Source organism: Lactuca virosa, chromosome 1 (assembly GCF_052849685.1).
Source record: "Lactuca virosa cultivar CGN04683 chromosome 1, Lactuca_virosa_CGN04683_v6, whole genome shotgun sequence".
In the NCBI taxonomy this organism is placed as follows: Eukaryota; Viridiplantae; Streptophyta; class Magnoliopsida; order Asterales; family Asteraceae; genus Lactuca; species Lactuca virosa.
The window spans coordinates 244,033,260-244,049,837 of record NC_136426.1 but is presented as its reverse complement, the minus strand read 5'-3'; positions in this window follow the sequence as shown (position 1 = coordinate 244,049,837).

Sequence of the window (16,578 nt, the reverse complement as noted above, 5' to 3'; positions counted from 1 at the left end):
ACCCACAAGGATCAAGTAATGGCTTCTTCTCTCTCACAAACGCTCAAGCACTATTAGGGTTTCTCTCAAGGGTTCGGTAGCCGCAAATGGTGGCTATAAGGGTCCTTAAATAGGTCCCAAACCCGAGAAATTAGGGTTTCATTAAACTGCATGGACTCGCCGAGTCCACGTATGGACTCGCCGAGTCCGTCACTAAATCAGTCCAACCATGCGCGATCCTACTCGGCGAGTCTGATCACCTACTCGCCGAGTCCCTCTCCAAAACTCAGTATAAATACTTAAAATGAGATACCTGGAAATCTGGATGTTACAATTCGATGGGGAGAAAGATAATACGAATGATGATTCTGATATACAGTCAGAATTTGAGGACATAAATGTTGAATTAGGTCCATCTTATGATCCTTATTATCCTCCTATGACAAAATGGACTAGAGAACATCCAAAAATGTAAGTTATAGGTGAATTGTCTTCAGGAGTTCTTACGATAGCACATCAAAAGGTGAAGCAAACTTCTTTATTCTCTAAAGTGGATTATTGCATGTTTAATTCGTTCATCTCCAACGTCGAACCCAAAAATGTTCAGATTGCTCTGGATCATTCGGACTGGGTACAAGCGATGTAGGAGGAGCTCAATGAATTCAAACGAAACAAAGTCTGGAGACTGATTCCTACTCCAAAGGATGTATCAATTGTAGGGTTAAAGTGGGTGTTTCGCAACACGCTTAATAAAGAGGGAAACGTTATACGAAACAAAGTGCGACTAGTTGTAAAGGGTTATTGTCAAGAAGAAAGTATTGACTACGAAGAGACCTTCACACCTGTTGCTAGGCTAGAATACGTTCGCATCTTTCTAGCTTATGCAGCACATAAAAACTTTGAAGTTTATCAAATGGACTTCAAGTGTGCCTTTTTGAATGGGGAGCTAGAGGAGACAGTTTATGTGGAGCAACCACCAGGCTTTAAAAACGAAAAGTATCCCAACCACTGCTATATTCTGGACAAAGCTGTCTATGGTCTGAAGCAAGTTCTGAGAGCCTAGCACGAAACTCTAACTCGTTTCTTGAAAATGTCTAAATTTAAACAAGGTTCGGTTGACCCATCCTTATTTCGCAAGAAAGAGGGTGACCACTTAATGATTGTCTAAATTTATGTTGATGACATTATCTTGGGATCATCTAATCCCAGCTTAACAGCTGAATTCCAAAAGTTAATAGAAACGAAATTTGAGATGAGCTCCAGGGGTCCGATTAACTTTTTCCTTGGTTTGAACATAAGATAGAATCAAGAAGGTATCTTTATCAACCAGAAGGCCTACACAAAGACATTCCTCGCTAAGTTTGGAATGGTGGGAGACTCAAAAGCGAAGGTTCCAATGGCATTTGGAACGAAACTAACACCATCTCTGGAAAAACCAGCTGCTGATATGACCCTTTATCGTCAGATGATAGGATCACTGATGTATTTAACAGCTAGTCGACCAGACATTATCTTTTCCGTTTGTTATTGTGCTAGGTTCCAAGCGAATCCTCGCGAACCCCACATGGTTGCTGTCAAGAACATTTTCTGGTACTTAAAACGAACCTCCTCACTAGGCATATGATATCCATCAAGCTCAGGTTTCTTCGTATAAGCATTTTCGGATGCTGATCTGGGAGGGTGCAGCCTGGATAGAAAGAGTATAACGGGGCGATGCCAATTTCTAGATGGAAAGCTCGTCAGTTGGCAATCGAAAAAGCAAACTTGTGTATCCATCTCAACTACTGAAGCAGAGTACATAGCTGCTGCCTCCTACACTTCACAGGTCATTTGGATTCAAAGCCAACTTCGTGACTATGGCATTAACATGAAGCGAATCCCCATATATTGCGACTCTGAAAGTGCCATTCGCATTTGTCATAACCCAGTGCAACACTTAAAGACGAAACACATAGCACTGAGATATCATTTCATCAAAGATCATGTGGAAGATGGTAATGTTGAGATACATTTTGTTAGATCCACTAATCAACTGGACGACATCTTCACGAAAGGCTTACCTGAACCTACATTCAATCGTATTCTTCAAGGCTTAGGAATGATAGAAGCTGAGTCAGTTCCGAAACCACCTTTGCATATGTAGCAGTTTTAGTGACTTGCGAATTGGTGCGAACGCTCGCAGTAGTTCGCAGTCATCTTTTGTCCTGCGAATACGTGTGAACGCTCGTAATGGTTTGCAGTTCACTATTCATTTATGGTTTGGAGCTTCATGTATCCTTATGTTTGTTGTATATTTCTGTTTTTATTTTCTTTTCAGAATTTCAAAATTCAAAAACATTTTACTTATTTCTGTTTTTATTCCTTTTTTAGAAAAATCAAAAAAAAAATCCAAAAATATTTTATTTCTTTCTGTTTTTATTTCTTTTTCAGAAAAACTCAAAAATTGAAAAATATTTTCTTTTTGCATGTTCATACTTCTTTCATTAGATAATTGTGTAGATTTGAAGGTAAAATCTTTACTTTTCAATCACGAATGATGGGGAAGGTATAAATTTCTTTATCTATGTTCTAGCTAAGTGTCCCTAGAAGCATGATGTTGCATGTTGTCTGAAGCCTCCTAGACTCTATGTTGAAGCCTTAATGAATCGATAATACCAATTGTTTCTTCCCAATTAGGCTGCAAATTCATATAAGTCATGAGCTACCTCACTCTTCTCACACTGAGTAAAGAGTTAACTGCTTGGTCACTTTCGCATAGCAGAGGTACACTATTTTCTTTGGAACCACCTCATACTTTTCTCCACTACTTTCGCATTCACCAATGTAACCCTTGAGACTCTCAGATATTACCACTGAGGTTTATGGTTACACAACTTCTGTGTTTATGATCTTCAATTCATTATCACCACGAATTGAGTGAAACCCAAACTCCAACACACTTTTACGAATTGACGGCGAGCAATATAAATGTTCTAGACTATTCACCAAGGAATTAACGAAACTCCACTTTCGTGGTATGTACCAAGAAATCTCTTTTTCTTTGGTGAGATCTTAATGAAATGCTCTAGACCTAAGACATTTCTACCCAATAGATCCAATTTGTATTTTTTTATATTTCCATGCGAATCCATGTCACTCAAAAAATTCCACAGCTTACATGTTCAATTGACTACACTAGTCAAACAAGTACTCTATTCAAACGTTCAAACTTATATCAAGTTTTGGAGTTTGGTTGGAGCATAAACCACCCCATTGACCCTTAAGAAAAGACGCCTTTCACTATTTCTTATCAAACAACTCAGCGTAATTTAACGGAAAGCCACGCAGTCACCTCTTGGTCTCTCTTGACTTTGAAGGAAGAGATATATGCCCGAGATCTAACTATTTCGTGTCTTAACTAACATCACTAGAATCCCTTAGATTTTTTTGATTTCTTTCTTTATCTCTGGCTCACTCTGTCACGAAGATCCTTGTGATCATCCAAAGTCTAAGTTCGTGGTACTCATGATTACTTTGAGTTTCGCAGATTTACTGATAATATTTCGCTGCGAATGTTCATGGGAGGCAAAAGGGTAATGTTGACGCGACAATCTCTTCTATGGATAAGATTTCGAAAGGGCGCATGCAATTCAAACGTCACCTACTTTTATGCCGTCTGACACGTTTTTCAGAAGTGGCAGTTGTTAAATCGCGCTTTTTCAGACGACGTTTCAGAAATCAAATCTCAACCGTCATTTAAATCTTTCTCTCTCCTGGTTAAGGGTATAAAGGGTTTTTCGACGATTCATTCTTCCTTACCACTGTCAAGCAACTTCAAAACCCTCAGGAGATTATTCTCTCTATTGTTCATCACCTTCTCCAAAAAGCATCAATGGCGGCCTCATCTTCAGTTCAAGAACAATCATCGCATAATCGTCATTTCTCACTATCAAGCCCAATCAGAACTTGATTATCGATCTCAATCCTTTCAAGTATGATAGATTTCTTCTTCCCATCATCGAGTGTTTGAAATACTCCACTCTGGTCCAAGCTTTGAGTAAAACAGAGAATGTACCCATGTCGCTTTTATCAAAGGCTTATTCATCTGCATGCTACATTAAGGAAGAACAAAGAATCACCTTCGAGATTCACGACAAGAATACCTCCATCTCCAAAACCAGGTTTTGTTCTTTGTTAGTGCTTGCTCAACATGACGATATGTTGGATCCTGAATCAGTCTGTAACTCTGCCATTATAGAGATGTTTTATCAAATGGGGTACAAAGAAACCCTAACCACTATTTCAAAGTTCGGAAAACCTAATATTTCTCCTCAATGGAATGGTCTCTTTACCCTGTTGTTTAAGGATTTTTCTGAAAGGGTAACTGGTTTTCATTGCGCTAGTAAACTTTTTATGACCCGTCTATACGGTATCTACACTGGAATCGACATCGATACTGGTGTTGTTCTATGCGTACAATTGGTACAAAGCACCCATTCCACAACTCGACACAGTGAAATCTCATGTGCTCGATTCTGGACAATCGTTGTTCATAGGGCTATCGAGAAGCTCAAGATTATTGTGATGGCAGACTCCCTGATGGCCACTGTTGCAACCTTTCACACGACAAACATCATAGTTGTTGACAACTCCATATTCTCGTTCGTGGGCTCCATACCTGAAGCTATGTTTCGCAGTCTGCCAGCTGCTAGCAAAATCCCTAAAGAATACCGAAAACATCCATCATCAGGCTCTCGTCCCTTAACACCTGAGATGCAAAGCATCGTTGATGCATCAAACAAACCAAAAAAGGGAGGCAGCAAACGTGCTGCGAAGGCTGGTCCCTCCGAACCAACCCAACCACCAAAAAAGAAACGAGTTAAGAAGTCAGATCGCAAACCAAGAACTCCTACTCCCGGTGCAGATGAAGGAGGATCGCAGTCTAAAACTTTGACTGAGATTCGCATGGCTGAGGGTGCTCGCAACGAAGATGATGACACTGCTCAGAGTTCGCAACCACCAGTCACAACACCTGTCACTACGAACCCTGAGGTACAATTTACAATTGCTTTCTTCCAAACACCTCCTCCATCTCCCAATGCTTCAACAGTACCTATCACTATATCACCGTGTCCACCTCCTGTAAGTTCGCAAGTTAAAACTACTCTTGCTCATTCCATTCCTTTGTTCACGGACTCTACTGCCACCACCACTACCACGGCCATGACCAATGAACCTCCTGTCACTATCAACGCAGCTAATGCGGGGGTAGGGGATTCCAGTTTCATTGCTGGTCATTTAGCACCTCCTATTTCTCCTCTGCGACAAGGCGATTCAGATACATTTTTCGAAGGAGATGGGTTTGGTTTTGAATCTTTTCAGTACAGTCCCTTTAGAGTTTAGGAGGATATTGATGATGATGCCCCTGCAACTCAAAGACAGATTAAGGCTATCAACGCGAAGCTAGATTCGTTGATCAGTTCTTCTCAAGCTTCCTCACCTGATCTTTATTCTAAGGCAGCAGTTGAAGCCATTTTCCAGTCCATGACAAAAGAACATCAGGCGAATCTGGACAAGGCGAATCAAGTGGTTTCTGATTCAACTGCTATGTGCAAAGAGGTGCTGAAAAAGTAGAAAAACTCATCTCTGAAGCTCAGGCCTTTATGTCGACTTTACAGGAATCTGTAGAGTCCAATACCTCTAAGGCGAATGAGGCGATCGTGGGTCTTCACACCTCACTGCAAAAAGAAAAAGAAGCTCTTGTGAAGGTTCGCACTGATCTGCAAACGAATCACACTGAGTTATGAACCTCCATCTCTACCAAAGTTGATAAGCTTGTTGAAGATCTGGCAGTTGAAAACTCGATTATGGACAAACTTGCTGCCCATACAACGACATTCAAAGTACACACTGCCAAACTCCCTCAAACAAAACAAAGAAATTAATGAGATTCAATCTGAATGAGTGGTAATTAAAAGCTATGTTGGTTATGTTAATGCTTTGCTCTCCAATATTCTTGATTCTCATGACCCTATACTTCCGATCTCTATTCAAAGGCATTTTGCTGAAAAGTTTCATCCCACTCTTTCCAGGATTAATCGAATTGAGGGTGTTTCGGAGTCTCCCGTCCTTCCAAAACAAGGGGAGAATCATCAAAAGAACCATCTCAGCAACCTCTGAAGGCTAATACTGATGCATCTGGTGATGATGAGCAAAAGCCGAAAGTCTCCAATGAACCGAAGAATAATGTAGCTTCGAGTTCCAAAGGCATAAAAAAACTGGTAAACAGTGATGATGAAGAAGAAAGTGAAGCTGATAAGCTAAAGAGAAAGGCTCGTGATCAGCTTCTAGATGAAAACGCTCACATTGCGAGAGAAGCCGAAGAAAAGGAGCGAGCAGAACGCAAAGCTCAGTTCACTTTGGAAAGTCGAAAGACTTTCTTTCCACCATGGAGCTTGGGGCGAATCATTAATGAGGTTGTTGAAAATCCAAGCATGCATTGGTTGGAACCGATAACTTCTTTTGATCTGGAGAATTCGCAGGATTCTCAATTTGACATGCCTATCACTCCGAGAGCATTTCTCTTTCGCAGTTTTGAAGCGACTGTGAATGCTCCTGCATCAGATGAAAATGTTGATAAATCTTTGATGGAGTTTTACTTGTCCCATGCCAAGCCTCAGTACCTCACCTGGAGTGCACAAAAGGTTACTATTGTGAAGGTCATATGGCCAATTAAAACATGGAGCTTCCTGAATGTAAAATTCAAAACAGCAAGAGGATTCGAATGTGTTGTTCACGAATTTTCCTTGGCTGATCTAGCATGCCTAAATCCTCATGATTGGATCGTTTTAATGCATTTCCTTCTGAGAGATGAAAAGAAGTACGAACCTGTTATGGGGCACATAAAGCGAATGCTAACTTCATACATTTATGAAGTGACGAAGTTTGACATTGAAATCGCCTCAGTTCGGAAGTGGAAACCCACTTCTCCCCTTACTGGGAAGATGAAAGACATTAATAAGATGCAGATGGGTAAGATTGAAAAAGATAACTGTACCGTAATGTTTCATCGTGGTTCAGGAGGTAACTTGCAAAAGTGCCTGTTCGCATTGCCTGATAAGCATTTGTTCTCTACAGTTTTCTTGGATTTATTTTGCAAATCACATGTCAATGTAAACTGAATGACGAAGCTACGAAGAAGAATTACTCTGATATGATTCGATGGTACATTGCATTTCGCATGCATCTTCTCGCAGTCATTCCCAAGCTATTCAAGACCACAAAGAAGACACAGTAGTGAAGAGTTGCTCCCGCCTCAATAGACGCAAAAGGGGGAGATTGTTGGGTATTAGTGTTGCGTCATTGTGTATATTAATTACTACATTATGTAATCGGGTTTGGGCTTGTCCACCCGTTCATTGATTATTAGGGTTTAGCTATTTAAGGTGCATGCATGCACCGTGTTTTGTAATCTTGGAAATAGTCTTATAACCCTACATGCCTCTACTGTAGCAATTCTTCATCGAGTTCTTCTGAGGCGTCACTTTGAATCATTAAGCATATTTTGATCCATTCTTGTGTTCTTGTTTTCCATTACCTGTTTGAATCTTTCGCCCTTTAGTGATTTTTTCTCAACGATACTTTTAATGAGAATTAATTTGTCCTATCAAACCCATTCGGCTAATGACCCTGCACCATACAAGAGAGCGGTGGGTAATAATGGATACCCAATAGCGGTCATTTTATAGGCCAATTCCTTAAACTTCCCTTATACTATGGCTTTGCGAATGAGGCGTACTACCGATTTGACTGACTTTAGTCTTATACATATAGTAATAATTAAGCTTTTAATTATACATATAGTATAAGGTGTATTTTAAACTTTTCAAAATACTAGGGTTTATATTTTAAATTTCGAAATTAATATCTAATTAAATAAATTTAAAATAAACCAATAATGATTTAATTTTTATCTTTTAATTAACAATTAATTAAATAAATAAATTAATTAAGGATTATCTAATTAAATTAATCAAATAATTTAATCATAATCCTTAATCTCTAATTTTTGAAAATAGGGTGTAGGATTTATTCCAATTTTAATTATTTCATATATGGCGAGTGAAATAACAATTACCAAAAATCAGAAACCCTAAAATCTAGCCATATTTTCAAAATCTTAGGTAGGAAGGCTAGGTTTTCCAAACCCTATCCCAAATTTCGAAATTCCAAAGGAATGAGGCTAGGGTTTAGACAAACCCTAAGCCTAGTCGAAATTTAAGTCATTTAGGGTTTACTTTCTATAAACCCTAATTGATCTATTCGTCAGTTATAGCTATTCAACAAAAAACAAACCCTAAGCTCTGATACCACTGATGGGTTTTATGCAAAACAAATAAACTTAAAGTCTTAAGTGTGCATGCAAACCTAATAAGGATCTATTTTTTCTCAATTGAACCTATAAGTAAGAAAATTAAAAGAAACCCTAAGAACCCTAGATTATTTTCGAAAATACTAAATAAAAGGTTTAGGGTTACATACCTTTTAGTTTTTATAGCAAACAACTAGAATTCTCCTTTGAAGATCTCTTGGAAGCAAGCAGAACAAATGTTGTGCCTCTAATGGAATCATACCCGAGCTAGCAAGAGGAAAACTATAGACATAGGAGAAGAGAGCGAAAATTTCGTCCAAGTCTCATAGAAGGAAGGCATGGACGAAATTATGGGTTAGGAACCTCCTCATATAGTTGAGGAAACTTGGTGCCAAAGCTAGGGTTAAAGGGATATGCCCTAGACCCTTTGCATGGCGACTAGGCAGCCCAAACTCCTTGTCAAAGGGGCCTTGGACGAAATCTCCTAGGGTTTCGCTAGATATTTTTGTCCACCTCTTCCAAGGGGTTCTAGAGCCTTCCTTTCCCAACTATTAATAAGTAACAAAATAGTCCTCGTACTTTTTATTATTCCGATTAATCCCAAAATTAATTCCAATTAATTTCTGATCAATTCTTAATTAAATAATATGATTTCTAATTAATATATTATATTCATAATACACTAACAAACCATTTATTAAATTTATTATTTACATAATAAATTAATAAATTAATATCTATCTCTAAAAGTCATCCTGTCTAATTACTAGCTTTGAGGGCAACCCAAAAGGACTGTGTTACTATCAATTCAAGTATATACCAATTTTAGTTATGGGTTTAGAAACCTAATCCAACACGAGGAACTTGACAAATACTAATGGATGAGGTGCACAATTCCAAGTTCTTGATTCATTCAGGAGATACAATGATGTACAGGGAACTCAAACACAATTATTGGTGGCCTTGTACAAAAAGAGATGTAGCATGGTATGTCGTAAGGTGTTTGACTTGTCGGAATATCAAGGCTGAACACCAGATGTCGCATGGAAAACCATAACCTCTTGATATACCAATGTGGAAGTGGGAGCATATAACGATGGACTTCATCACCAACTTGCCAAATACTCCTCGTGGAGTAGACACTATCTGGGTGATAGTGGATAGAATACCCAAGAATGCCCACTTTGTGCCAATCCCAGAAAGCTCCTTGGCTGAGAAGCTTGCAGAGATATATGTAAAGGAAGTAATCTCTTGGAATGGAGTACCAGTTTCAATAGTATCTGATAGGGATGTCTGTTTCACCTCTCGATTTTGGAGAAAGTTCCATGATAAGTTGGGCAGCCGATTGCATATCAGCATAGCTTATTACCCTCAGACTAATGTCCACAGTTAAAGAACTATACAAAATCTTGAGGATATTTTAGAGGCGTTTGTACTTGACTTTAGTGGAAGTTGGGATATGTATCTACCGTTAATAGAGTTTTTGTACAACAACGACTACCATTCCAGTATTAGTAGAACTCCTTTCGAAATGCTTTATTGAAGGAAGTGTCGGCCACCCATAGGTTGGGGAGAAGTCAGCCAACAAGTCATGGGGAGCACCAATGTGGTGATCAAGACCACCGAACTTATACAACAAGTGCGGGAAAGGCTGAAGACTACATAGAGTTGATAAAAGAATTATGCACATACATGGAGATCAGGTTTTGAATTCCTAGAAAGAGTCTAGTACTACTTAAGGTTTCACCATGGAAGGGTGTCATCAGGTTCCGAAAGAGGGGAAAGTTAGGACTTAGGTATATCAGACCTTTTTCGAGTCATTTCTCAAGTGGGTAAGGTTGCCTATCATTCGGATCTGTCGGAAGAGCTCAGTCAGATCCATAACATCTTTGACGTCTCCATATTAAAGAAGTGCATTATGGATGAATCCGTAATTGTAACTTTGGAAGGCATTTACGTAGACGCTTGTCTGAACTATGTTGAAAACTCGGTAGCGATCTTGGATAAGAAAATGATGATCATGCGCAACAAGGTGTTCAACTTAGTGAAGGTCTAGTAGCAACACCGAAAAGGATCAGAATGGACTTGGGAACCAGAAGAAGAGATGTAGAGAAACTACCTAGAGTTATTTAGTTAGATTTCGGGGAAGAAATCCTTATAAGTGGGGGAGAATTGTAATACCACATTTTTACTATAACTATAGATTGTAATCAAATACGAAATAAAGATATATTATTCTTAAGCCAAAATAATAATTAGAGACATGTAGGAAACATCGATACTATTTCTGTAGATACATAAAACGCGTAAATACGACTTCTTCGAAGTTTCACAATTAAATCGACATAACTCTACGTATCGTAAAAAGTAAAATTTTGATAAATTACTTTTTAGCCTAAGTGATCTAAACAAAAGTCATAGTAGTCGTTAAACCGACTATGTGCATATGGAGAACATCTAAATCTGATTCAATTAGAGGGAGTTATGAATTTTCTAAGATTCGGCATAGTAGTATACAACTCAAAATTGAATGTTAGATCGGTCATTTTTAGCCGACGCAATCTAAACAAGAATTGAAGATCTCGTTAATAGGAGTTCAATGATATAAACACAGTCGAAAACGGACTTCGGATAAGAAAGCTATCCATTTTATGCGGGTTTTAACATTCTAAGCCTGTGTGAGAAAAATAAATTCAAAATTAGCCGACAAAGTTTAAATGAAAGTTGTAAATCTCATTGAGAGCCTTCCTATGATATAAATAATGTCAAAAACAAAGATAATATGAAGAAGCTATACAATTTTGAAAATCTGAAAACAAGCACGTGCGCGCATCGCACGCAGCTTGGACCCGATGTCAGCATCGTATCGCCACCCAACTTGTGACAACCCGAAATTTTCATTTGTATAATTTCTACAGTCAAACACTTCAAAAACTAGTCAAAAACATTTTAGCACATATTTGGCCGGATTTGAGTCCGTTTGGGTGTTTTAACTTATTTTCGTCAAACGATTTAATAAAAGGAAGTGTCGTTATTAGTGAGGTGTAACAAACAAAACAATCAACACATTAGCTAGGAGTTTACAGCCAAACAAGTGGTGTTTGGGCCGTAAACACCATTTTCCCAAGAACTCATGCATATAGCATGAGTTTACACACCTTTTTCCTCATTTTCCACTTCCCACCTCAAGAACACCAAGCTTTTTCTCTCAAGTATCATAAGTTCATTTCTTCAAATCCGCCAAAATGTAAGTGTTTCCTTCCTAGATTCTTTCCTACAACACTTAATCTAGTGTTTACACATCATTTCATCCATGGATTCTTGGTTTTTACTTAGATCTTCAAGTGTTCTTCAAAACACCAAGAACACACACTAGTGTTTTTGGGCTCTAATCACTCTTACAAGCTTCATATAAGTAAGTACACTCCTCCTAGCTAGTTATTTGCTTAGTATACATGTTAATCCATTGGAAAATCATCAAAACCCTCAAGAACATATGGGTTTACGGTTTGGGGATCTCCCAAAACCGTAAACACCCCTAAAGAGTGTTTTGATGCCCCTAACACCTTCTAATGCTTGAACAAGAGGCTAGAAACTAGCATGCATGAACTAAGAACCACAAAACACGAAAAGAATGAAGTGGCCAAGAGTTTACGGCCGTAAACTCTAGGGTTTACGACCGTAAACTCCCAAGGAGTGGTCCAAGGACCTTAAACTCCAAAAGTGTGCCATTTCGAGCCCTAACCACTTCCTAGGCCTTTGATTCAACCCTAGGACACTTCTTTGTAAGGCATGAGACCCTAAAACACACAAATGCACCATTCCCATGAGTTTACGGCTGTAAAATCATGGGGGAAATGGTCCAGAAACCGTAAACACACATAGGGGCTACCATTCGAGGTGTAAACTCCATAGTGATGCCATACTCTCCTTAGATGCAACCCTTAGCACTCCTAGCACTTGAAGAAAAGTGTTTTCATGCATTAGAGTGTCTGTACTTACTTAATTAGTGATTAAATAACTAATTAGATACATTTATGTATCACTACATGTTACATAGGATCCGTGTGTGTGCTCAAGTCCTCACTTGACACCTAGCATCCTACCCGGCATTTCCATCAAATCCACTCACTACAGGTGAGTTCATACCCCTTAATTAACCTTTTTAAATGATTTTAAATGCTTTTATGGGGGGGGGGAATACAAGTTGAACTGTTATAGTTATGGCATAAATCACATGTGATTAATAGCTAGAACAGACCACAAGATTTGCTACTACTTTCAGTTTTCCATCAAACTTTGGATTTTCAAGTGTTTCAAACCTTTTATCAAACTCTTTAAATGCCAAAACTGTTTTCAAGCTCTTTTAAACTTGCTTTATTTTCAAACCCATATCTATACTAATATATTTATATAAGTAAGACTTGAAGGACTTAGGACTGATAGCTCACCTTATTTCCTGTTCCCTGTTTGGTTGTGGACTTAGGGTATTCTGTTATTTGTCCGACTGTCGTTGAATTCTTAGTTATATATCATATATATTTGTGTTAGATATAAAAGTCTTCACTTCAGTTCAGTACCTTTGTGTAACAAAGGCGTGCAACCAACATTACCATTTAACTATAATAGGTATAGTTAAGGATTACTACTCATTATTACCATTACAATGACACCTACCAGAGTCAGTACAGTTATGAGTCAATACATGCTAAATACTATACAAAGAGAATACTATATACTATACAAGAGAACATTCTATACATTATACCAGAAAATACATTTTATAATATATAAGAGAATAAACTAAAACAGAATGTGACATACTACTTCTCGATACGACACGTCATTGTGCTATCACTGTGTAAACAGAGTCTCCTGGAGGGAGAGCGGGCATTATGTGTATAGATCTATAGGGGACAGACACTCCGACATCCCGACTGCTAGCTACAGTCCGAGCCGACTAGGCCCAGGGGTGACAAAATGTCACCATACTACAAGTGACCTGGAGGGTCACCAGTTATTCGATCGTCAATCAGCATGGTTACATACGAGTTCACATTCTGACCTTTAATTAACACATTAAGAATTAAAGGCAAAACAGATTCCCCAAGGTGTATTGTACATTTAATACTACCTGGAGTCTGCATTTTCATTACCTTTAGCCGGCAGTGACACTGCTGGGGTAAAACATTATTTTCCCAATTACTTTACATAAATGAAGTCTAAAACTATATTTTCATATTGATAGTTTCACTGGGAAAACTTTTACATTTTCAAAGGATCAAATATGCAAACAACTGGGTCTCGGTAGAAGACTACTTTTACTGGAAAACATAGGGCTTTCTAGGGAGCATACTATTTTCAAACATTGAGATCTGTTATTATACTAAATTGTTGTAAACATTTTCATACAAGCAATGATACTAAATACTTATGAACTCGCCAGCTTTATGCTGATAAACTCTTTCAAAATAACTTGTATTCTCAGGTCATCAGTAGACAAGTACAGATGCAGCTTTTGAGAAGATGGAGCACATACAAGACTCCTATTTATTTTGATTATACTTTTGGTGTCTAACAAACTATACAAAACACGGTTGTATTACAATTATTATATTAGTGCAATGGATGTTGTTGCTTGTCTTTACTATTATGTATTGTTATGATACTGTACATGACGTCCTCCACCCCAGAACCTATTCCGCCGTTCTCGGTTTTGGGGTGTGACAGATTGGTATCAGAGCATTGTTTATAGTGAATCAAGTATATTAACCCATAAAAGATATACGAACTATAAACACATCGGGATTAAAACACTCTGACCAAGAATATATACTTTTAAATAATAAAATATTTAACTAAGTATATATATACATCCATTAATACAAAGGGTCAGTATCATACTAGAATAGAACAGAAGTATTAAGATTGTTGAACAACACAATTAGGCTTGGAGACATATAATCACATCTGGGTGGATGTAGCCTGATCAACTACATTTTCCTAGGAGTGACTAGCATGTGCCTAAGAATGATTGTGGTGTTGCAACAAGTCTAAAAACTTACCAACACTACTACAAGAACATTAGAACAAGAATACTATAGGGGTATTCTGCATTTCTGTAATTCACATATGTGAGAACTAAAAAGGGTCGTTACTAGTAGGGTAATAGTTGCTAAGTGGATACTCTGCGGTTACATGTGACTAAGGCGCTATAGACTTAGAATCTGTGATCTTTGCTTTACTTCATGTTCCTTGTTTGGTTGTGGATTTAGAGTTAGGGTCACTTATTCGAAGGTCTATCCTGTTTCGGTTGCATGTAATTGGCATGCACTATGCAAGTATTGAATCAACTAATAACGATCATCTTATAAGTATCTTAGATTAGTACGTCTATTAACTATTCTTTCCCCTATTCTCGCATAGATAGCATGGCTGGCTTCCACCTTCCTGGCGATCCGTACTATCCAAACCAAGGAATTGGAGGATGGCTTGATGAAGAGTCAGAAGATGATCACCCGATCCCTTTGGATGATCACCGTGCAGAAGGCTTTTCGGATAGCTCCGACTCCGAACCAGAAGTCAACAACCTACCCCCAGTAGCTCCAAACCCCAACCCCCGTCCGACATTTCAAGGTCCCACTCCCATGTGGGCAACAACCTTGAATCGATGAAGTGATAAACATGGTCAGCCTGTACCCTTCAACGGAGATCGAAGCTTTTACAACATAAGCGAAGGGGGCTCAGCTGACCGAGTCTTGCCCATCATGGTTCGTAGGATTGCTAGGAACGTCGGACAAAGTCATGCAGCCATCGACAGAGTTGTGGAAATTGACGCCAACTCTAACCTTAACACTGTTTGTATCCGCCAACTCGAAGAAGCTATGGATAGGACTAGGAGGACCAATGAGGCTCTGCAGCAACAGCTAGCTGCATCCCGAGGTGAAGTCATGGAACTCCGAGTGCGTCAGAGGGCGCATGAACGACATCTTCAGGAATTTGTACGCCAACTGGCTGATCTTAGGGTTCGCCCAAGGAATACCCGTCGCCAGTAGAAGATGTCAACTCATCCTTCTCTTTTGATTAGGGAATAGCCCTTTCTTTTCTATGCTCAGTAGAGCACTTGTCTGTAAACATTCCTAACCTTGAAAGCACTCTAACTAGACTTCTAAACTGCCAACATTTTCCCCTTATGGTTTGATGTAAGAACTACTGTTAGGTCAACTTTTCTGAACTCATTTTACATCATTAATACCAGTAATATTGGCAGTCATCTAATCTATTGGAAAGTTTGTACTCTTGTGTTTCTCCAATCTATTAGTATGTTTCTATCTGATAGTTGGACTATGGCGATTTAGTCCATGAAACACTCCCATCATGCTCACAATTGTTTCTCACTATTGTCATCATCTTTATAAATTTTCAGTAAAAGATGCCTCATCGCAAGCGTCCGACCAGAAACACGCCTGCAAGTCAAACTCCACCACCACCACCTCCTCCGCAACAGTTTGATGCGGTGATGTTTCAGGCAGCTGTAACCGCAGCTGTGACCGCAGCTATTGTCCAAATAAATTCTGGTGATGCAAGTGGGGCCGAAATGGGCACCAACTCTAGACATGGTGAAATCCACCCACGTACACAGGGGTGTACCTATAAGGATTTCATGAACTGCAAACCAACATTCTTCAACGGAACCGGAGGAATCATTGCACTGTCCCAATGGATCGAAAGAACTGAAGCCATCTTTGAGATGTGCTCGTGCCCCGAAGAAAGCAAGATAAAGTTCGCTGCTTGCACCTTCACCGAGAGGGCCTTGACGTGGTGGAATGGCCATGTCAAATCACTCTCCTTGGTAACAGCCAACGCCATGGGATGGGATACACTGAAGGACCTTATGACCAGGGAGTACTGCCCGAGGGGCGAAATTCAGAAACTCGAGGAGGGACTCTGGAACCTCAAGATGAAGGTGACCGACATAGTGGCTTATACAGCTAGGTTCTGTGACCTGGTGACTCTGTGTCCTAACATGGTCCCCACCGAGGGCAAGAAAATTGAACGATACATCTGGGGTTTAGTACCCCCGTATTGAGGGAACGTTCTAGCATCACACCCTACGACCTTTGACAGTGCCAAGGAATTGGCCCAAAGGTTGATTGATCATGAAGTTCCTTACACTCCACCAGCAGCCACAACGGTTGCCACTGCACCGACCAAGACATCCGACAACAAAAGGAAGCGGTGGGACCGAA